The following is a 22,741-nucleotide window of genomic DNA, read 5'->3' on the forward strand; positions in this document are numbered from 1 at the left end:
TGAGATATACCTCATGAACTTCTATTTCTCTCCAATCATGATGCTATGAATCATGATAGCCCGGTCTATAGTAACTTCAGACCGGTTGCTAGTGGGAATGATTGAGCGTTGGATAAACTCCAACCATCCTCTAGCCACGGGTTTGAGGTCATGCCTTCTCAATTGAACCGGCTTCCCTCTTGAATCTCTCTTCCATTGGGCGCCCTCTTCACATATGACTGTGAGGACTTGGTCCAACCTTTGATCAAAGTTGACCCTTCTAGTGTAAGGATGTTCATCTCCTTGCATCATGGGCAAGTTGAATGCCAACCTTACATTTTCCGGTCTAAAATCCAAGTATTTCCCCCGAACCATAGTAAGATAATTCTTTGGATCCGGGTTCACACTTTGATCATGGTTCTTGGTGATCCATGCATTGGCATAGAACTCTTGAACCATTAAGATTCTGACTTGTTGAATGGGGTTGGCAAGAACTTCCCAACCTCTTCTTCGGATCTCATGTCGGATCTCCGGATATTCACTCTTTTTGAGTGAAAAAGGGACCTCGGGGATCACCTTCTTCAAGGCCACAACTTCATAGAAGTTGTCTTGATGCACCCTTGAGATGAATCTCTCCATCTCCCATGACTCGGAGGTGGAAGCTTTTGCCTTCCCTTTCCTCTTTCTAGAGGTTTCTCCGGCCTTGGATGCCATAAATGGTTATGGAAAAACAAAAAGCAATGCTTTTACCACACCAAACTTAAAATGTTTGCTCGTCCTCGAGCAAAAGAAGAAAGAAGAGAGTAGAAGAAGAAGAAATGAGGAAGAAGGGAATGGCTTTGTGTTCGGCCAAAGGGGGAGAAGTAGTGTTTAGGTTGTGTGAAAATGAAGGAGTGAAGGAGGGTTTATATAGGAGTGGGGGAAGGGTAGGGTTCGGTCATGTATGGGTGGGTTTGGGTGGGAAAGTGGTTTGAATTTGAATGGTGAGGTAGGTGGGGTTTTATGAAGGATGGATGTGAGTGGTGAAGAGAAAGATGGGATTTGATAGGTGAAGGGCTTTTGGGGAAGAGGTGTTGAGGTGATTGGTGAATGGGTGAAGAAAAGAGAGAGTGGTGGGGTAGGTGGGGATCCTGTGGGGTCCACAGATCCTGAGGTGTCAAGGAAAAGTCATCCCTGCACCAAATGGCAAGCAAAATTGCGTTTTTAGCCATTTCTGGCGTTAAACGCCGGGCTGGTGCCCATTTCTGGCGTTTAACGCCAGCTTCTTGCCCTTTTCTGGCGTTTAACGCCAGTCTGGTGCCCCTTTCTGGCGTTAAACGCCCAGAATGGTGCCAGACTGGGCGTTAAACGCCCATCTGCTAACCTTACTGGCGTTTAAACGCCAGTAGGTGCGTCCTCCAGGGTGTGCTATTTTTCTTCCTGTTTTTCATTCTGTTTTTGCTCTTTTCATTGATTTTGTGACTTCTCATAATCATCAACCTAAAAATATAAAATAACAAAAGAAAATAGTTAATTATAAAACATTGGGTTGCCTCCCAACAAGCGCTTCTTTAATGTCATTAGCTTGACAGAGGACTCTCATGGAGCCTCAGAAATGCTCAGAGCTATGTTGGAACCTCCCAACACCAAACTTAGAGTTTGAATGTGGGGGTTCAACACCAAACTTAGAAGTTGGTTGTGGCCTCCCAACACCAAACTTAGAGTTTGACTGTGGGGGCTCTGTTTGGCTCTGTTTTGAGAGAAGCTCTTCATGCTTCCTCTCCATGATGACAGGGGGATATCCTTGAGCCTTAAACACGAAGGATTCTTCATTCACTTGAATGATCAACTCTCCTCTATCAACATCAATCACAGCCCTTGCTGTGGCTAGGAAGGGTCTGCCAAGGATGATGGATTCATCCATGCACTTCCCAGTCTCTAGGACTATGAAATCAGTAGGGATGTAATGGTCTTCAACTTTAACCAGAACATCCTCTACAAGTCCATCGGCTTGTTTTCTTGAATTGTCTGCCATCTCTAGTGAGATTTTTGCAGCTTGCACCTCAGAGATCCCTAACTTCTCCATTACAGAGAAAGGCATGAGGTTTACACTTGACCCTAAGTCACACAAGGCCTTGTTGAAGGTCATGGTGCCTATGGTACAAGGTATTGAAAACTTCCCAGGATCCTGTCTCTTTCGAGGCAGTTTCTGCCTAGACAAGTCATCCAGTTCTTTGGTGAGCAAAGGAGGTTCATCCTCCCAAGTCTCATTTCCAAATAGCTTGTCATTTATCTTCATGATTGCTCCAAGGTATTTAGCAACTTGCTCTTCAGTGACATATTCATCCTCTTCAGAGGAAGAATACTCATCAGAGCTCATGAATGGCAGAAGTAAGTCCAATGGAATCTCTATGGTCTCATTTTGAGCCTCAGATTCCCATGGTTCCTCATTGGGGAACTCATAGGAGGCCAGTGGATGTCCATTGAGGTCTTCCTCAGTGGCGTTCACTGCCTCTCCTTCCTCCCAAAATTCGGCCATGTTGATGGCCTTGCACTCTCCTTTTGGATTTTCTTCTGTATTGCTTGGAAGAGTACTAGGAGGGAGTTCAGTAATTTTCTTGCTCAGCTGACCCACTTGTCCCTCCAAATTTCTAATGGAAGACCTTGTTTCAGTCATGAAACTTTGAGTGGTTTTGATTAGATCAGAGACCATGGTTGCTAAGTCAGAGTTATTCTGCTTAGAACTCTCTATCTGTTGCTGAGAAGATGATGGAAAAGGCTTGCTATTGCTAAACCTGTTTCTTCCACCATTATTATTGTTGAAACCTTGTTGAGGTCTCTGTTGATCCTTCCATAAGAAATTTGGATGATTTCTCCATGAAGGATTATAGGTGTTTCCATAGGATTCTCCCATGTAATTCACCTCTTCCATTGAAGGGTTCTTAGGATCATAGGCTTCTTCCTCAGATGAAGCCTCCTTAGTACTGCTTGGTGCATTTTGCATTCCAGACAGACTTTGAGAAATCATATTGACTTGTTGGGTCAATATTTTGTTCTGAGCCAATATGGCATTCAGAGTGTCAATCTCAAGAACTCCTTTCTTCTGACTAGTCCCATTGTTCACAGGATTTCTTTCAGAAGTGTACATGAATTGGTTATTTGTAACCATTTCAATTAGCTCTTGAGCTTCTGTAGGCGTCTTCTTCAAATGAAGAGATCCTCCAGCAGAGCTATCCAAAGACATTTTGGATAGTTCAGAGAGACCATCATAGAAAATACCTATGATGCTCCATTCAGAAAGCATATCAGAAGGGCACTTTCTGATTAATTGTTTGTATCTTTCCCAAGCTTCATAAAGGGATTCTCCTTTCTTCTGTCTGAAGGTTTGGACTTCCACTCTAAGCTTACTCAATTTTTGAGGTGGAAAGAACCTTGCCAAGAAGGCATTGACTATCTTTTCCCAAGAGTCCAGGCTTTCTTTAGGTTGTGAGTCCAACCATGTCCTAGCTCTGTCTCTTACAGCAAAAGGGAATAGCATAAGTCTGTAGACCTCAGGGTCAACCCCATTAGTCTTGACTGTGTCACAGATTTGCAAGAATTCAGCTAAAAATTGATGAGGATCTTCCAATGGAAGTCCATGGAACTTGCAATTCTGTTGCATTAGAGAAACTAATTGAGGCTTAAGCTCAAAGTTGTTTGCTCCAATGGCAGAGATAGAGATGCTTCTCCCATAGAAGTCGGGAGTAGGTGCAGTAAAGTCACCCAGCACCTTCCTTGCATTGTTGGTATTGTTGTTGTTTTCGGCTGCCATTTGTTCTTCTTCTTTGAAGATTTCTGTTAGGTCCTCTACAGAAAGTTGTGCTTTGGCTTCTCTTAGCTTTCTCTTCAAGGTCCTTTCAGGTTCAGGATCAGCCTCAACAAGAATGCTTTTGTCCTTGCTCCTGCTCATAAGAAAGAGAAGGGAACAAGAAAATGTGGAATCCTCTATGTCACAGTATAGAGATTCCTTTAGGTTTCAGAGGAAAAGAAAAATGGAAGACAGAGGTAGAAAATTCGAACGTATCAAGAAAGATGGAGTTCGAATTGTGCATTAAGGAATAGTGTTAGTCCATAAATAGAAGGATGTGAGAAGAAGGGAAGTAATTTTCGAAAATTAAGTAGAAGATTTTGAAAACATTTTTGAAAAACACTAATTGATTTCGAAAATGAAAGTGGAAAAGAAATCAAGTGATTTTTGAAAAAGATTTTGAAATTAGAAATCAAAAAGATTTGATTGAAAACTATTTTGAAAAAGATGTGGTTAAGAAGATATGATTAGTTTTAAAAAGATGTGATTGAGAAGATATGATTTGAAAAATATTTTAAAAAGATTTGATTTTGAAAATTAAAAACTTGGCTAACAAGAAAAGATATGATTCAAACATTAAACCTTTCTCAACAGAAAAGGCAACATACTTGAAATGTTGAATCAAATCATTGATTGATAGCAAGTATTTTTAAAAATAGAGAGAAATTGATTTTGAAAACATATGATTGAAAAGATATGATTTGAAAAAGATTTGATTTTGAAAAAGTTTGAAAACTGAAAAAAAAAATCTGCATTAAAAACAAAATCTTCCCTCTTGTGCCATCCTGGCGTTAAACGCCCAGAATGGTGCACATTCTGGCGTTTAACGCCCAAAACTATACCCTTTTGGGCGTTAAACGCCCAACCAGGTACCCTGGCTGGCGTTTAAACGCCAGTCTGTCCTTCTTCACTGGGCGTTTTGAACGCCCAACTTTTTCTGTGTAATTCCTCTGCTGTATGTTCTGAATCTTCAATTCTCTATATTATTGACTTGAGAAGACACAAATTAAAAATATTTTTGGATTTTTAATAATAAGGAAAAATCAAAATGCAACAAGAATCAAATAACAATGCATGCAAGACACCAAACTTAGCAGTTTGTATACTACTGACACTAATGAGAATGCATATGAGACACACAAAACACTCAAGTCAAGAGAATTTAAAGATTAGAGTAAGAAATCATCAAGAACATCTTGAAAATCACTAAGACACATGAATGAATGCATGCAATTGACACCAAACTTAACATGAGACACTAGACTCAAACAAGAAATATTTTTGGATTTTATGACTTTGTAATTTTTTTTTGTGCTTTTTTTTGAAAATTAAGTGGAAAAAGGTATCAAAGTTCTTAATGAGAATTCCAGGAATCAGTGCAATGCTAGTCTAAGACTCCGGTCCAGGAATTAGACATGGCTTCACAGCCAGCCAAGCTTTCAAGGAAAGCTTCGGTCCAAAACACTAGACATGGCCAATGGCCAGCCAAGCCTTAGCAGATCACTGCTCCAATAGCAAGATTGATAGAAATCAACAAGCTTTTGTGACGATAAGTTGAAACCTCGGTCCAATGAAATTAGACATGGCTTCACAGCCAGCGAGATTTCAACAGATCATCATGAAACTCTAGAATTCATTCTCAAGAACTCTGAAGAAAAAAATACCTAATCTAAGCAACAAGATGAACCGTCAGTTGTCCAAACTCAACAATCCCTGGCAACAGCGCCAAAAACTTGGTGCACGAAATTGTGATCAATACTTTTCATAAATCAAATAATCCCCGGTAATGAATCCAAAAACTTGGTGTTCAATACCATGGCATAAACACAACTTCGCACAACTAACTAGCAAGTGTACTGGGTCGTCCAAGTAATAAACCTTACGCGAGTAAGGGTCGATCCCACAGAGATTGTTGGTATGAAGCAAGCTATGGTCACCTTGTAAATCTTAGTCAGGCAAACTCAAATGGGTATAGTGATAAACGCATAAAACATAAAGATAAAGATAGAGATACTTATGTAATTCATTGGTAGGAATTTCAGATAAGCGTATGAAGATGCTTGTCCCTTCCGTCTCTCTGCTTTCCTACTGTCTTCATCCAATCCTTCTTACTCCTTTCCATGGCAAGCTTATGCAAGGGTTTCACCGTTGTCAGTGGCTACCTCCCATCCTCTCAGTGGAAATGTTCAACGCACCCTGTCACGGCACGGCTATCCATCTGTCGGTTCTCGATCAGGCCAGAATAGAATCCAGTGATTCTTTTGCGTCTTTCACTAACGCCCCGCCCTCAGGAGTTTGAAGCTCGTCACAGTCATTCAATCATTGAATCCTACTCAGAATACCACAGACAAGGTTAGACCTTCCGGATTCTCTTGAATTCCGCCATCAGTTCTAGCCTATACCACGAAGACTCTGATCTCACGGAATGGCTGGCTCGTTTGTCAGGCGAGCACTCGGTTGTCAGGCGATCAACCATGCATCGTGTATCAGGAATCCAAGAGATATTCACCCAATCGAAGGTAGAACGGAGGTGGTTGTCAGTCACACGTTCATAGGTGAGAATGATGATGAGTGTCACGGATCATCACATTCATCAAGTTGAAGAACAAGTGATATCTTAGAACAAGAACAAGCGGAATTGAATAGAAGAACAATAGTAATTGCATTAATACTCGAGGTACAGCAGAGCTCCACACCTTAATCTATGGTGTGTAGAAACTCCACCGTTGAAAATACATAAGAACAAGAGTGATCATCGGCTTCGGTCCCAGAGAGGGAACCAGAAGAACCAAGATGAAAATACAATAGTATAATGTCCTACTTATAGAAAACTAGTAGCCTAGGGTGTACAGAGATGAGTAAATGACATAAAAATCCACTTTCGGGCCCACTTGGTGTGTGCTTGGGCTGATCATTGAAGCATTTTCGTGTAGAGACTCTTCTTGGAGTTAAACGCCAGCTTTTATGCCAGTTTGGGCGTTTAACTCCCATTTTGGTGCCAGTTCCGGCGATTAACGCTGGGATTTCTGAGGGTGACTTTGAACGCAAGTTTGGGCCATCAAAGCTTGGGTAAAGTATGGACTATCATATATTGCTGGAAAGCCCAGGATGTCTACTTTCCAACGCCGTTGAGAGCGCGCCAATTGGGCTTCTGTAGCTTCAGAAAATCCACTTCGAGTGCAGGGAGGTCAGAATCCAACAGCATCTGCAGTCCTTTTTAGTCTCTGAATCAGATTTTTGCTCAGGTCCCCCAATTTCAGCCAGAAAGTACCTGAAATCATAGAAAAACACACAAACTCATAGTAAAGTCCAGAAAAGTGAATTTTAACTAAAAACTAATAAAAATATACTAAAAACTAACTAGATCATACTAAAACATACTAAAAACAATGCCAAAAAGCGTACAAATTATCCGCTCATCAGTTCCTATCTAAGATGTTCATTCATGCTTAATTGTGAAGGAGGTGATGATCTGTGACACTCATCACCTTCCTCAATCCATGAACGTGTGCCTGACAAACACCTCCGTTCTACATCAGATTGAATGAGCATCTCTTAGCTTCCTTAATCAGAATCTTCGTGGTATAAGCTAGAACTGATGGCGGCCACTCTTGAGGATCCGGAAAGTCTAAACCTTGTCTGTGGTATTCCGAGTAGGATTCAAGGATTGAATGGCTATGACGAGCTTCAAACTCGCGATTGCTGGGCGTGATGACAAACGCAAAAGGATCAATGGATCCTATTCCAATATGATCGAGAACCAACAGCTGATTAGCCGTGCTGTGACAGAGCATCTAGACCATTTTCACTGAGAGGATGGGAAGTAGCCACTGACGATGGTGACACCCTATATACAGCTTGCCATGGATGGAACTTTACAAACAATTGAGTTGAATATTACATTGCAGAAATTCAGAGGACAAAGCATCTCCAAAACTCTAACATATTCTCCATTAATAAAGTAATAATTCCTTATTACAAACACTTTTACTTCTTACAATTAAATCCAAATAACCTTATTGGCATCCTGAATAAGATTAATAAAATAAACATAGCTTGCTTCAAACCAATAATCTCCATGGGATCGACCCTTACTCGCGTAAGGTATTACTTGGACGACCCAGTGCACTTGCTGGTTAGTTGTACGGATTGCAAATTCGTGCACCAAGTTTTTGGCGCCGTTGCCGGGGATTATTCGAGTTTGAACAACTAAAGGTTTATTTTGTTGCTTAGATTAGGAATAATTTATTTTTGTTGTTATAGAGTCATTAAATTCTGAGTCCTTTATTCCTTTTTCAAGAATTCTTCAAAAATATATTATTTTTCTTTATCAATTTCTAATTTTCGTGAGTTTAGTGTCTTGTTCTAAGTTTGGTGTCAATTGCATGTTTTTCCTTGTCTTTTAATTTTTCGAATTGCATGTTCTTGTTCTTCCTTGATCTTCAATTTGTTCTTGTCAATTTTTCTTGTTTGATCTTTGGTTTGTCTTGTTCTGTGTCTTTTCTTGTTTTTCTTGTGCTTTTTCAAAACAATAGTTTTCAAAAAAATTTATTCTTATCTATAAAAATAATACATCTTTAAAATACGTTACATTTTTAGCTCAGTTGGTTATAGCATTGGCTTATGCTCTTGGCAATTGGGTATCTTCTTTTTAAAATTTTTTCTTCAAAAATAATTTTTCTTGATTTAATCTTGTGCCAAACTTTAAGTTTGGTGTTTTCTTGTTGATCTTTCTTTAATTTTCGAAAATTTATCTTGGTTTTCTAAAAATTTTAAGTTTGGTGTTCTTTCTTTTGTTCTTGGTGTTCTTGTGAATCTTCAAGGTGTTCTTGAGTCTTTCTTGTGTTTTGATTTTAAAATTTTTAAGTTTGGTGTTCCTTGGTGTTTTCCCTCCAAAATTTTCGAAAATAAGGAGCATTAGATCTAAAAAATTTTAAGTCTTGTGTCTTTTATGTGTTTTTCTCTTTCATCATAAAATTCAAAATTCAAAAAAAATATATCTTTTTCAAAAATATCCTAACCACTTTCTCTCTCCTCAAATTTTCGAAAATCTTCATAAAAGTTTTCAAATTTTTAATTTTCTTTCTTTCTTTATTTTATTTTTATTTCAATTTTTTTTATTTTATTCTATTTCAAAAATCAATTTTCTTTATATAATAAATGAAATAAAACAGACAATATCAACATCTATATCATCTCCCTTGCTCCATCATGGAACTAAGTGGAAATGCACAGTCTAGGAGGACTCTGGGGTCATATGCTAACCCCACTACTGCTTCATATGGGAGTAGTATCTGTATACCCTCCATTGGAGTTAGTAGCTTTGAGTTGAATCCTCAGCTCATTATCATGGTGCAGCAAAGCTGCTAGTATTCCGGTCTTCCACATGAAGAACCTACAGAGTTTCTGGCACAATTTTTACAAATTGCTGACACAGTGCATGATAAGGAAGTAGATCAGGATGTCTACAGATTACTACTGTTTCCATTTGCTGTAAAAGATCAAGCTAAGAGGTGGTTAAATAACCAACCTAAGAACAGCATAAAGACATGAAAACAGCTGTCAGAAAAATTCCTGAATCACTACTTTCCTCCAAAATGGATGACACAGCTAAGGTTAAGCATCCAAGGCTTCAAACAAGGAGATAATGAATCCCTTTATGATGCCTGGGAGAGATACAGAGAGATTCTAAGAAAATGCCCTCTAAGATGTTTTCAGAGTGGGTGCAATTAGACATCTTCTACTATGGGCTTACAGAAAAAGCTCAGATTTCTCTAGGTCACTCAGCTAGTGGATCTATACATATGAGAAAAACAATTGAAGAAGCTCAAGAGCTTATTGATACAGTTGCCAGAAATCAGCATCTGTACCTAAGCAGTGAATCTTCCATGAAAGAAGAAGCTAAAATAGTAACTGCTAAACTCAGTCCTGTAGATCAGGCTAATGAATTCAATCAGCAATTAGACTTTCTAACTCAACAGCTAGCCAAATTCAAGGAAATACTACAGGAAACAAAAATGGCTAACAGGAATATGAAAGTACAGTTAAAGCAAACAGAAAAGCAACTGTCAAAATAAATAACAGAAGAATGCCAAGCAGTTCAATTAAGAAGTGGGAAAACATTAAATACCTCACTTCAAAGCAGCAGGAAGCCAAGAAATGAACAAACGGCTACTCAAAATCCCTCTGAGGACAATCAAAGCCCAGAGAGGAATAAGGCTGGCACTGAACGCCCAGACCATGCTCATTCCTGGCGTTCAACGCCAGAAACAAGCATGAATCCGGCGTTGAACGCCCAAGGGAAGCACAGTTCTGGCATTCAGACACCAGTAACAGATAAGGAGTTGGCGTCTAACGCCACTCCAGCTTCCACCCCTGGCATTCAAACGCCAGTGGGGGATCAGTCACATACAAGTGCTGATAACAACCCTTCTAAAAAGGCTTCCCAACCCACTTCTACAGGTAATAAACCTACAGCAACTAAGGTTGAGGAATACAAAGCCAAAATGCCTTATCCTCAAAAACTTTGCCAAGCGGAACAGGATAAGCAATTTGCCCGCTTTGCAAACTATCTCAGGACTCTTGAAATAAAGATTCCATTTGCAGAAGCACTTGAGCAAATACCCTCTTATGCCAAGTTCATGAAAGAGTTCTTAAGTCATAAGAAGGATTGGAGGGAAACTGAAAAAGTTTACCTCACTGAAGAATGCAGTGCAGTTATCCTAGAAAGCTTTCCTGAGAAGCTTAAGGATCCCGGAAGCTTTATGATACCATGCACATTAGAGGGTACTTGCACCAAGCAAGCTCTATGTGACCTTAGGGCAAGTATCAACCTAATACCTGCATCTATTATCACAAAGCTTGGTTTAACTGAAGAAGTCAAACCAACCCAGATATGTCTTCAACTTGCTGATGGCTCCATTAAATACCCATCGGGCGTGATTGAAGACATGATTGTCAAGGTTAGGCCATTTGCCTTTCCTACTAACTTTGTGGTGCTGGAAATGGAGGAGCACAAGAGTGCAACTCTCATTCTAGGAAGACCTTTCCTAGCAACTGGCCGAACCCTCATTGACGTCCAAAAAGGGAAAGTAACCCTGAGAGTCAATGAGGAGGAGTTCAAGTTGAATGTTGTCAAAGCTATGCAACATCCAGACACCCCAAATGACTGCATGAGTGTTGATATCATTGACTCTCTGGTAAGAGAGGTCAATATGGATGAGAGTCTCAAATCAGAGCTAGAGGACATCTTTAAAGATATTCAGCCTGATTTGGAGGAATCAGAGAGGATAATAAAACCTCTGAAAATCCCTCAGGAAGAGGCAAAACCTCCCAAACCAGAGCTCAAACCATTACCACCATCCCTGAAATATGCATTTCTGGGAGAAGGTGATACCTTTCCTGTAATCATAAGCTCTACCTTAGAGCCACAGGAAGAGGAAGCACTAATTCAAGTGCTAAGGACACACAAGACAGCTCTTGGGTGGTCCATCAGTGATCTTAAGGGCATTAGCCCAGCCAGATGCATGCACAAGATCCTATTGGAGGGTGACGCCAAGCCAGTGGTCCAACCACAAAGGCGGCTGAATCCAGCCATGAAGGAAGTGGTGCAGAAGGAGGTCACTAAATTACTAGAGGTTGGGATTATTTATCCTATTTCTGACAGCCCCTGGGTAAGCCCTGTCCAAGTCGTCCCTAAGAAGGGAGGCATGACAGTGGTTCATAATGAAAAAAATGAACTGGTTCCTACAAGAACAGTTACAGGGTGGTGTATGTGTATTGATTATAGAAGGCTCAATACAGCCACCAGAAAGGATCATTTTCCTTTACCATTCATAGACCAGATGCTAGAAAGACTAGCAGGTCATGAATACTACTGCTTCCTGGATGGATATTCAGGTTATAATCAAATTGCAGTAGATCCCCAAGATCAAGAGAAAACGGCATTCACATGTCCATCTGGAGTATTTGCATACAGAAGGATGCCATTTGGCCTGTGCAATGCACCTGCAACCTTTCAGAGGTGCATGCTCTCAATTTTCTCTGATATGGTGGAAAAATTTCTGGAAGTTTTCATGGATGACTTTTCAGTATTTGGAGACTCATTCAGCTCCTGTCTTGACCATCTAGCACTTGTTCTAAAGAGATGCCAAGAGACTAACATGGTTTTAAACTGGGAGAAGTGTCACTTTATGGTGACTGAAGGAATTGTCCTTGGCACAAAATTTTGAACAAGAGAATAGAGGTAGATCAAGCTAAGGTAGAGGTAATTGAAAAATTACCACCACCTGCTAATGTTAAGGCAATCAGAAGCTTTCTGGGGCATGCAGGATTCTATAGGAGGTTTATAAAGGATTTTTCAAAAATTTCCAAACCTCTAAGCAACCTGCTAGCTGCTGACACGCCATTTATCTTTGATAAAGAGTGTCTGCAGACATTTGAGACTCTGAAAGCTAAATTGGTCACAGCACCAATCATCTCTGCACCAAACTGGACATTGCCATTTGAACTAATGTGTGATGCTTGTGACCATGCCATTGGTGCAGTGTTGGGACAGAGGCATGACAAGCTTCTGCACGTCATTTACTATACCAGTCGTATTTTAAATGACACACAGAAGAATTACACAACTACAGAAAAAGAGCTGCTTGCAGTGGTTTACGCCATTGACAAATTCAGATCCTATTTAGTAGGATCAAAAGTGATTGTGTACACTGATCATGCTGCTCTTAAATATCTACTCACAAAGCAGGATTCAAAACCCAGACTTATAAGATGGGTGTTGCTTCTGCAAGAGTTTGATATAGAAATAAGAGACAGAAAAGGGACAGAGAATCAGGTAGCAGACCACCTGTCCCAAATAGAAGCAGTAGAAGGGGCGTCCCTCCCTCTTACTGAGATCTCTGAAAACTTTCCGGATGAGCAACTCTTTGCCATCCAGGAAGTGCCATGGTTTGCAGACATTGCAAACTACAAGGCAGTGAGATTCATACCCAAAGAATACAGTAGGCAGCAATCAAAGAAGCTGATCACAGATGCAAAGTATTATCTTTGGGATGAACCGTATCTCTTTAAGAGATGTGCAGACGGAGTAATCCATAGATGTGTGCCTAAAGAAGAAGCGCAGAAGATTCTATGGCATTGCCATGGATCCCAGTATGGAAGACATTTTGGAAGTGAGCGAACAGCCACAAGAGTCCTCCAATGTGGCTTCTACTGGCCTACTCTCTATAAAGATTCCCGAGTGTTTGTACTTAATTGTGACAGTTGCCAAAGATCTGGTAATCTGCCTCACAGTTATGCCATGCCTCAACAAGGGATCTTGGAGATTGAGTTGTTTGATGTATGGGGTATTGACTTCATGGGACCTTTCCCACCATTATACTCAAATACTTATATTCTGGTGGCAGTGGATTATGTATCCAAATGGGTGGAAGCTATTGCAACACCTACTAAGGACACTAAAACAGTGTTAAAATTCCTCCAGAAACACATCTTTAACAGATTTGGTACCCCTAGAGTATTAATCAGTGATGGGGGCACTCATTTCTGCAATAAACAGCTTTACTCTGCTTTGGTTCGTTATGGAGTTAGCCACAGGGTAGCCACTCCATATCATCCACAGACAAATGGGCAAGATGAAGTCTCTAACAGAGAACTTAAAAGAATCCTAGAACGGACTGTAATTAACCGTAGAAAGGATTGGGCAAGAAGCTTAGATGATGCTCTATGGGCATACAGAACAGCATTCAAGACCCCTATATGGACCTCTCCATACCAGCTTGTGTATGGAAAGGCATGTCACTTGCCAGTGGAACTGGAACATAAGACCTACTGGACAACCAGATTCCTAAACCTTGATGCCAAGTTAGCTGGAGAAAAACGATTGCTTCAGTTAAATGAGCTAGAGGAATTTAGACTCAATGCTTTCGAGAATGCAAAAATTTACAAAGAGAAAGCAAAAAGATGGCATGATAAGAAATTGTCATCCAGAGTCTTTGAGCCAGGGCAGAAAGTTCTGCTATTTAATTCTAGGCTCAAATTATTCCCCGGGAAATTAAAATCCCGGTGGAGAGGTCCATATGTAATTACAAGTGTATCACCATATGGATACGTAGAGCTTCAGGATAATGACTCTAACAAAAAGTTCATTGCTAATAGACAGAGAGTTAAACATTATCTTGAAAGCAATTTTGAGCAAGAATGCTCAAAACTGAGACTTAATTAAAGCTCAATAATAGTCCAACTAACGACATTAAAGAAGCGCTTGCTGGGAGGCAACCCAGCCATTCACAAAATTTAATTTTATTTGTTTTTGTTAATTAATTGATTTTTACAGGTATATGTCAAAGTATCTTCAAGGTAAAAAAGCAATTGATTGAATTCACAGAGTTACAGGGAAATTTGGAAGCTCACTGGCGTGAAAAATCCAGTAAGAAATGTTTTGGGCGTTGAACGCCCAAAAGAAGCATCCACTGGGCGTTCAACGCCAGTAAGGATAGCCATCTGGGCGTTCAACGCCAGAAAGGAGCATCTTCTGGGCGTTGAACGCTAGAAAGAAGCTCCTTCTGAGCGTTTAACGCCAGAATTACAGCATCCTGGGCCTTTAGAAAAACGCCCAGTGACAAAGGACTTCCTGGCGTTCAACGCCAAAAAGAAGCAACAGCTGGGCGTTGAACGCCCAGGAGAAGCATCAATTGGGCGTTAAATGCCCAAAACATGCTGCAGTTGGGTGTTTAACGCCAGGATGGTGGGGATGAGGTAAAATTCGTTTTCCTTTACAAATTTTCTAATTTTTTATGTTTCGAATCATGATTTCTTGCATAAACATGTTTCAAAATGTCATCCTTCAAATCAAAATAGTTTTCTAAGAACCCTAATTTCTAAAATCCCTTTTTCAAAAATAATATAGCTTCATACATAAACATAAACCTTTTTCCAATCCAATCCAACTCTTTTTACAATTTCTTTTCAAACTTAATTATCTTTTAAAATCTTTTTCAAATTATAAATTTCAAATTATCTTTAAATATCATTCATATCTTTTTAAATTATATCCTTTTCTTGTCATATTTATCTTTTATAAATCATATCTTTTATCTTATATCTTTTTCTTATTTTCGAAAACTCACCCCCCTCCCTTTATATCCACTTTCGGCGCCCCTCTTATCATCCATCATTCCACACCTGCTCTCCTTCTATCCCTCTTCTCTCTTTTCTTTTGCTTGAGGACAAGCAAACCTCTAAGTTTGGTGTGCTTATCCGTGATCACAAAAAACATACTCACTTTGATCATGGCCCCTAAAGGAAAACAACCCAACCCAAGAGGTAAGAAAGAGAATATTCCAAAGCCACTTTGGAATCAAGGGAAGTTCTTAACTAAAGAACATTCAGACCATTACTACAAAATAATGAGTCTAAGATCAGTGATCCCGGAAGTCAAGTTCGATCTGAAAGAAGATGAATATCCGGAGATCCAAGAACAAATTCGAAACAGGAATTGGGAAATCCTAGCTAATCCTGAAACAAAAGTGGGAAGGAATATGGTTCAGGAGTTCTATGCAAATCTATGGCAGACAGACAGGCAAAGAATAATTGGAGCTGCCCTCTATGATCATCGGACCTTAGTCAGAGGAAAGATTGTTCACACCCATCCTGACAAAATCAGGGAGATCTTTAAGTTTCCTCAACTGAAGGATGACCCCGACTCCTTTAATAGGAGAATGATGAGGGTAAACAAAGGCCTGGACAAGATTCTAGAGGATATATGCATCCCTGAAGCCAGGTGGACCACCAGCACAACTGGCATCCGAAATCAACTCAAAAGAGAAGATCTCAAACCAGCTGCCAGAGGCTGGCTGGATTTCATTGGGCGTTCTATATTACCCACCAGCAACCGTTCTGAAGTTACTGTTAAAAGAGCAGTGATGATTCACTGCATCATGTTGGGAAAAGAAGTAGAAGTCCATCAACTGATCTCGTGTGAACTATACAAAATAGCAAACAAGAATCCCAAGGATGCCAGATTGGCCTATCCAAGTTTAATTTCTATGCTCTGCAGAGATGCCGGAGTGAATATGGGAATAACAGAGTATATTTCAGTTGAAAGGCCAATCACTAAAATATCAATGGAAAGACAACAGCTGCAGGATGATCCAATCAAGAGGAGAGCACAAGAAGTCCTCCCAGAACTTCCTCAATTCGAATATTGGGAACATCTTGAAGCATCTATTTCCAAATAGCAAGAAGCTATGAACCAAATAAAGGAAGAACAGAACAATTAAAGTAGCATGCTTTGCAAACTGCTTAAGGAACAAGAAGAGCAAGGGCATGATTTAAGGGAGCTGAAGCGCCAGAAATTAATCCTTGAAGGACCAAGCAACCCACAGATCAAAGGAACATCCACTTCCCAAAACACAGGTTGTTGAGTTCTAATTTTAGCTTTAGCTCTGTGATAGTGTTATTTTAGAAATTTACCTTAGAAGTTATACAGTAGTAGTAGTAGTAATTAGCATATCTATTCTGGTTTTATTTCCAATTAAGTTATAATTTATTTTTCTCATCATCATCAGACATGAATAAAATAGTAGATTTTTAGAATAAAGGAGTAATTTATATTTTTTGAGTTCTTAATAATAAAAATTATAATTAATTATATGTGGTGGTAATACTTTTTGTTCTCTGAATGAATGCTCGAACAGTGCATATTTTATCCTGAATTTTACGAATGTTGGCTCCTGAAAGAATGAGGAACACGAAAAATATTATTGATGATCTAAAAAATCATGAATTTGATTCTTGAAGCAAGAAAAAGCAGTAAAAAAAAACACTTGTACAAGAAATCATTGGATCAAGAAAAAGAAAAAGCCAATAGCCCTTAAAACCAAAAGGCAAGGGTGAAAAGGATCCAAGGCTTTGAGCATCAGTGGATAGGAGGGCCCAAGGAAGTAATTCCAGGCCTAAGCGGCTAAATCAAGCTGTCCCTAACCATGTGCTTGTGGCATGCAGGTCCAAGTGAAAAGCTTGAGACTGAGTGGTTAAAGTCGTGATCCAAAGCAAAAAGAGTGTGCTTAAGAGCTCTGGACACCTCTAGCTGGGGACTTTAGCAAAGCTGAGTCACAATCTGAAAAGGTTCACCTAGTCATGTGTCTGTGGCATTTATGTATCCAGTGGTAATACTGGAAAACAAAGTGCTTAGGGCCACGGCCAAGACTCATAAAGTAACTGTGTTCAAGAATCAACATATTAAACTAGGAGAATCAATAATACTATCTGAATTCTGAGTTCCTATGGATGCCAACCATTCTGAATTTCAAGTGATAAGGTGAGATGCCAACACTATTCAGAAGAAAAAAGCTACAAGCCCCGCTCATCTAATAAGAATCTGAGCTTCACTTAAAACTCTGAGATATTATTGCTTCTTAATTTCTTTTCATCCTATTTTATTTATCTAGCTGCTTGAGGACAAGCAATAGTTTAAGTTTGGTGTTGTGATGAGCGGATATTTTATACGCTTTTTGGGGGTAATTTCATGTAGATTTTAGCATGTTTTAATTAGTTTTTAGTATAATAGTATTAGTTTTTAGGCAAAAATCATATTTCTGGACTTTACTATGAGTTTGTGTATTTTTCTGTGATTTTAGGTATTTTCTGGCTGAAATTGAGGGAGCTGAGCAAAAATCTGAGTTAGGCTGAAAAAGGACTGCTGATGCTGTTGGATTCTAACCTCTCTGCACTCGAAATGAATTTTCTAGAGCTACAAGAGTCCAATTAGCGCGCTCTCAATGGCGTTGGAAAGTAGACATCCAGGGCTTTCCAGCAATATATAATAGTCCATACTTTGCGCGAAGATAGATGACGTAAACTGGCGTTTAACGCTAGTATCATGCTGCTGTCTGGCGTCCAGCGCTAGAAACAGGTTACAAGTTGGAGTTCAACGCCGAAAACACGTCACAACCTGGCGTTCAACTCCAGAAACAGCCCAAGCACGTGAGTAGCTTAAGTCTCAGCCCCAGCACACACCAAGTGGGCCCCAGTAGTGGATTTCTGCACTATCTATCATAGTTTACTCATTTTCTGTAAACCTAGGTTATTAGTTTACTATTTAAACAACTTTTAGAGACTTATTTTGCACCTCATGACATTTTCAGATCTGAATTTTATACAGTTTGACAGCATGAGTCTCTAAACTCCATTGTTGGGGGTGAGGAGCTCTGCAGCGTCTCAATGAATTAATGCAATTGTTTCTATTTCATTCAAACGTGTGTGTGTTCCTATCTAAGATGTTCATTCACGCTTAATTGTGAAGGAGGTGATGATCCATGACACTCATCACCTTCCTCAATCCATGAACGTGTGCCTGACAAACACCTTCATTCTACATCAGATTGAATGAGCATCTCTTAGCTTCCTTAATCAGAATCTTCGTGGTATAAGCTAGAACTGATGGCGGCCACTCTTGAGGATCCGGAAAGTCTAAACCTTATCTGTGGTATTCCGAGTAGGATTCAAGGATTGAATGCCTGTGACGAGCTTCAAACTCGCGATTGCTGGGCGTGATGACAAACGCAAAAGGATCAATGGATCCTATTTAATATGATCGAGAACCAACAGCTGATTAGCCGTGCTGTGACAGAGCATCTGGACCGTTTTCACTGAGAGGATGGGAAGTAGCCACTGACGATGGTGACACCCTACATACAGCTTGCCATTGATGGAACTTTACAAACAATTGAGTTGAATATTACATTGCAGAAATTCAGAGGACAAAGCATCTCCAAAACTCCAACATATTCTCCATTAATAAAGTAACAATTCCTTATTCCAAACACTTTTACTTCTTACAATTAAATCCAAATAACCTTATTGGCATCCTAACTAAAATTAATAAAATAAACATAGCTTGCTTCAAACCAATAATCTCCGTGGGATCGACCCTTACTCGCGTAAGGTATTACTTGGACGACCCAGTGCACTTGCTGGTTAGTTGTACGGATTGCAAATTCGTGCACCAACAACCAATCAAAGTATCTCCAAATTCACAAGGTTTATAATTCATTAAAATTCAATTAATTTTAGCTCAAACCCCATGATTTAGCATTAATTTAATGGTGGTTGTTTGATTTAAAGAAGTCATGCATTTTCATTCCAAATTACTTACTTAGGATGCAAGAAAGTGTATAAAGACTAGTAAAACAAGTGAAATTAGCTTGAAAAATGGGTATATGATGACTTGTCATCACAACACCAAACTTAAATCTTGCTTGTTCCCAAGCAAGCATCAAAATTAAGAGGAAATGAAATGAAAGAGAAGAGCAAACATATCCTTATTAGGCATATAGCAGAACTTGATTCATGGAGTTTCATGTAGACCAATAGTAGTTCATTTATTACTTGCTGTCATAACAAACAATGTCTCCTAAAGGGTTCACCAAGGTTGCTGCTATAATTCCTTGCCTTTTATTTATTTCCCTTGTTAGCTTTTTCTTCTTTCTTTTGCATTAGAGCTTATTATTTATTGAAGGCTTGGTGGCAAATGTTGCAGCAGCCTTTGGCTTTATTTTTGGCTCAACATTTCTTCACCACAGACACATGGCTCACCATTTCCTCATAGGATCATTGATGCCCAGCATCTCTTTGGATAACTAAATGCTTTGTAACTAGGATGCTCTTTATTGTGGACTTTCAATTGGCCATCCCAAATCAGTTGATCTAAGTGGTCAGGTTTTAAAATACCCCTTAGAATCTACTTGTCCAAGCATATCCTAGTTACAAGAACACCACAGGCATGTGTCCTAGGGTCTAAGCTATTGGTGCCTAGCCTTATTCTTTGTTTCTTTGCCAGTCTTTGGCTTTTTGTTCTTCTTTTTCTTTTGGTTTTGCTTTATTTTCAAGGGACTTTTATTAATTGAAGGCTCATAGCAGCAAACTAGCTTAAGCTTCAAGTAACATGTCATTATGCAGCAATTATTTTATGAGCTAACAATTGAATCAAACACATACCATCACTAACGTCCATTCTATCTTATGCAACATTAGATATTTACTCTCTAATTCAAACATTTCTCTTTTATTTAAGCATATGGGAAACAAAACAAAATTTAAAGCTAAGTGATGGATGACAAGCATTATGCAGATCAGCATACTTAACAAATAATTCCACTTGCAACTAGGTAAACACTTTAGCAAGATATATAAGGGTTCCCAGATTCAAAACAATTTACAGCAGCAATGATTAAGTTTAGATACAACCTTTGAAGTTGCAACCCTTTGATTCTTCTTTCTGCTGTGTTCTCTTTGAGTTAAGATGCACAATATCTTCAATGGTTGACCAATGTCCTGCATAGTTCTCAAAGGTTGCTTGCTTCTCAAGCCTTTGTGCAATTGGTTAGTCTAAAAATGATTATGGCTTTTTGAACTTGCTTTGGTGTGTGAACACCAAACTTAGTTCTTTGCCACTATTTTTCATGCATCAACTTAACCATATGTGAAATCTTGTTCTTGCTAAAAGTGATGGAACTAAAAACTAAAAAAAAAATTAACCAGATGGTTGAATGAATTGTCTAGTTGCTTGGAGCTAGCATTCTGTATAAGGTGAGAATGTGCTTTTAGTTAAATTTTGGTGGAACACCAAACTTAAAATCATTCATTCTCCCTTAACTTGTTTCGGTGTGAAACACCAAACTTAGCTCCTTGCTTTACAGACCAATTATTCGACCTTCTTATTGAAATAAGCTAGAAAAAGGAAACTACCTCAGGTTGGGTTGCCTCCCAACAAGCGCTTCTTTATTGTCATTAGCTTGACATCCTTCATTTTTGCTTCAAGAAGGCTGTAGGATCTGAACTTCTTTTTCCTTGTCCCATTGTCCTCCTAGGTACAGTTTTGCTCTGTGACCATTTGCTGTGAATCGACTCTTTGTTGCTTCGTCTAGCAATTCAATACTCCCATAAGGAAAAACCTTAGTTACCAGATATGGACCAGTCCACTTAGATTTAAGCTTGCCAGGGAACAGCTTGAGTCGTGAGTTGTACAAGAGTACTTGTTGCCCAGGTTTGAATTCTTTCTTCAAGATCTTCCTGTCATACCACCTTTTGGCTTTTTCCTTGTATATCTTGGCATTTTCATAGGCTTCTAACCTAAATTCATCTAGCTCATTTAGCTGCAACAACGTTTTCTCCCCTGCTGCTTTAGAGTCAAGGTTTAGCAGTTTAGTAGCCCAAAAGGCTTTGTGTTCAAGCTCTACAGGGAGGTGACAAGATTTGCCATATAATAGCTGAAAGGGGGACTTCCCAATGGGAGTTTTGAAAGCTGTCCTATATGCCCAGAGTGCATCTTCCAACTTCCTAGCCCAATCCTTTCTTGTGCTTCCTACTGTCTTTTCTAGGATCTTCTTCAATTCTCTGTTTGCTAGTTCAGCTTGCCCATTAGTCTGAGGGTGGTATGGTGTGGCTACTTTATGAATAACTCCATATTTATGAAGTAGTTTCTCTATTTGTTTGTTACAAAAATGACCACCACCATCACTAATAAGACCTTTGGGTACTCCATATCTAGTGAAAATGTGCTTCTTAAGGAATTGAAGGACAATTTGTGCATCACAGGTAGTTGTAGCTATGGCTTCCACCCATTTTGAGACATACTCCACTGCTACCATGATATATCTGAAAGAATAGGAAGGGGGAAAGGGTCCCATGAAGTCAATGCCCCATAGATCAAATAATTCTAATTCCAAAATGAAATTCTGTGGCACCTCATTCCTTCTTGTCTATCCTCCTACTCTCTGGCATTCATTACATTGGTGAACAAACTCTCTGGTATCTTTGAAGATAGTTGGCCAATAGAAGCCACTCTGCAGTATCTTTGCAGCTGTTCTTTCTGGACCAAAGTGTCCACCATAAGCTGAACCATGGCAATGCCACAATATATCCCTTATTTCACTCTCAGGGACACACCTTCTAATCACTCCATCAGAACATCTCTTGAACAGGAAGGGTTCATCCCACAAGAATTTCCTTGCTTCATTGATTAACTTCTTCACTTGTTGCTTAGAAAACTCTTGAGGTATCTTCCTCCCCACTTTGTAGTTTGCTATGTCAGCAAACCAAGGTGCTTGCTGGATCTGCAAAAGGTGTTCATCCGGAAAGCTTTCATTCACGGGTTGGGAGGCTTTTTGATTTGTTTCTTGTGGTAGCCTCGACAAATGATCAGCAACTCGGTTTTCAGTGCCCTTCCTGTCCTTTACTTCAATGTCAAATTCTCTTGTAGGAGCAATATCCACCTGATAAGTCTTGGTTTGGCATCCTGCTTTGACATTAAATACTTAAGGGCAGCATGGTCAGTATAAACCACAATTTTGGATCCTATCAAATATGATCTAAACTTATCAAATGCATAAACTACAGCTAGTAATTCCTTCTCTGTTGTGGTGTAATTTTTTTGAGTCTCATTCAACACCTTACTTGCATAATATATGACATGATGCAAGTTTCCCTTCTTTTGTCCAAGCACAGCACCAATTGCAATATCACTTGCATCACACATGAGTTCAAAAGGTAGTTCCCAATCCGGGGGTGTGATGATTGGTGCTGTTGTGAGTCTGTTTCTTAAAGTTTCAAAGGCATGCTGGCAGTTTTCATCAAAAACAAAAGGATTATCAATCATTAACAGATTACTCAAAGGTTTGGCTATTTTAGAAAAATCCTTGATAAACCTTCTATAAAATCCTGCATGCCCCAAGAAACTTCTAACAGATTTTACATTAGTTGGTGGAGGAAGCTTCTCTATGATCTCCACCTTTGCCTTGTCAACCTCTATCCCTTTTCTTGAAACTTTGTGACCAAGAACGATCCCCTTGGGTACCATGAAATGACACTTCTCCCAATTCAAAACCAAATTGGTTTCTTGGCATCATTTCAAGACAAGAGTTAGACGTTTTA

At 39.4% G+C, this 22,741-nt stretch overlaps 1 non-coding gene across 1 annotated transcript; it reads left to right on the forward strand.

The window, feature by feature from the left end:
- The first annotated feature begins 3,256 nt into the window (after positions 1 to 3,256).
- On the forward strand, positions 3,257 to 3,364 carry LOC112793936 (small nucleolar RNA R71). Its single transcript, XR_003198622.1, has one exon. It is a non-coding gene; the product is annotated as a small nucleolar RNA R71 (small nucleolar RNA).
- Positions 3,365 to 22,741: the final 19,377 nt, after the last annotated feature.

This window comes from Arachis hypogaea, chromosome 3 (genome assembly GCF_003086295.3).
Source record: "Arachis hypogaea cultivar Tifrunner chromosome 3, arahy.Tifrunner.gnm2.J5K5, whole genome shotgun sequence".
In the NCBI taxonomy this organism is placed as follows: domain Eukaryota; kingdom Viridiplantae; phylum Streptophyta; class Magnoliopsida; order Fabales; family Fabaceae; genus Arachis; species Arachis hypogaea.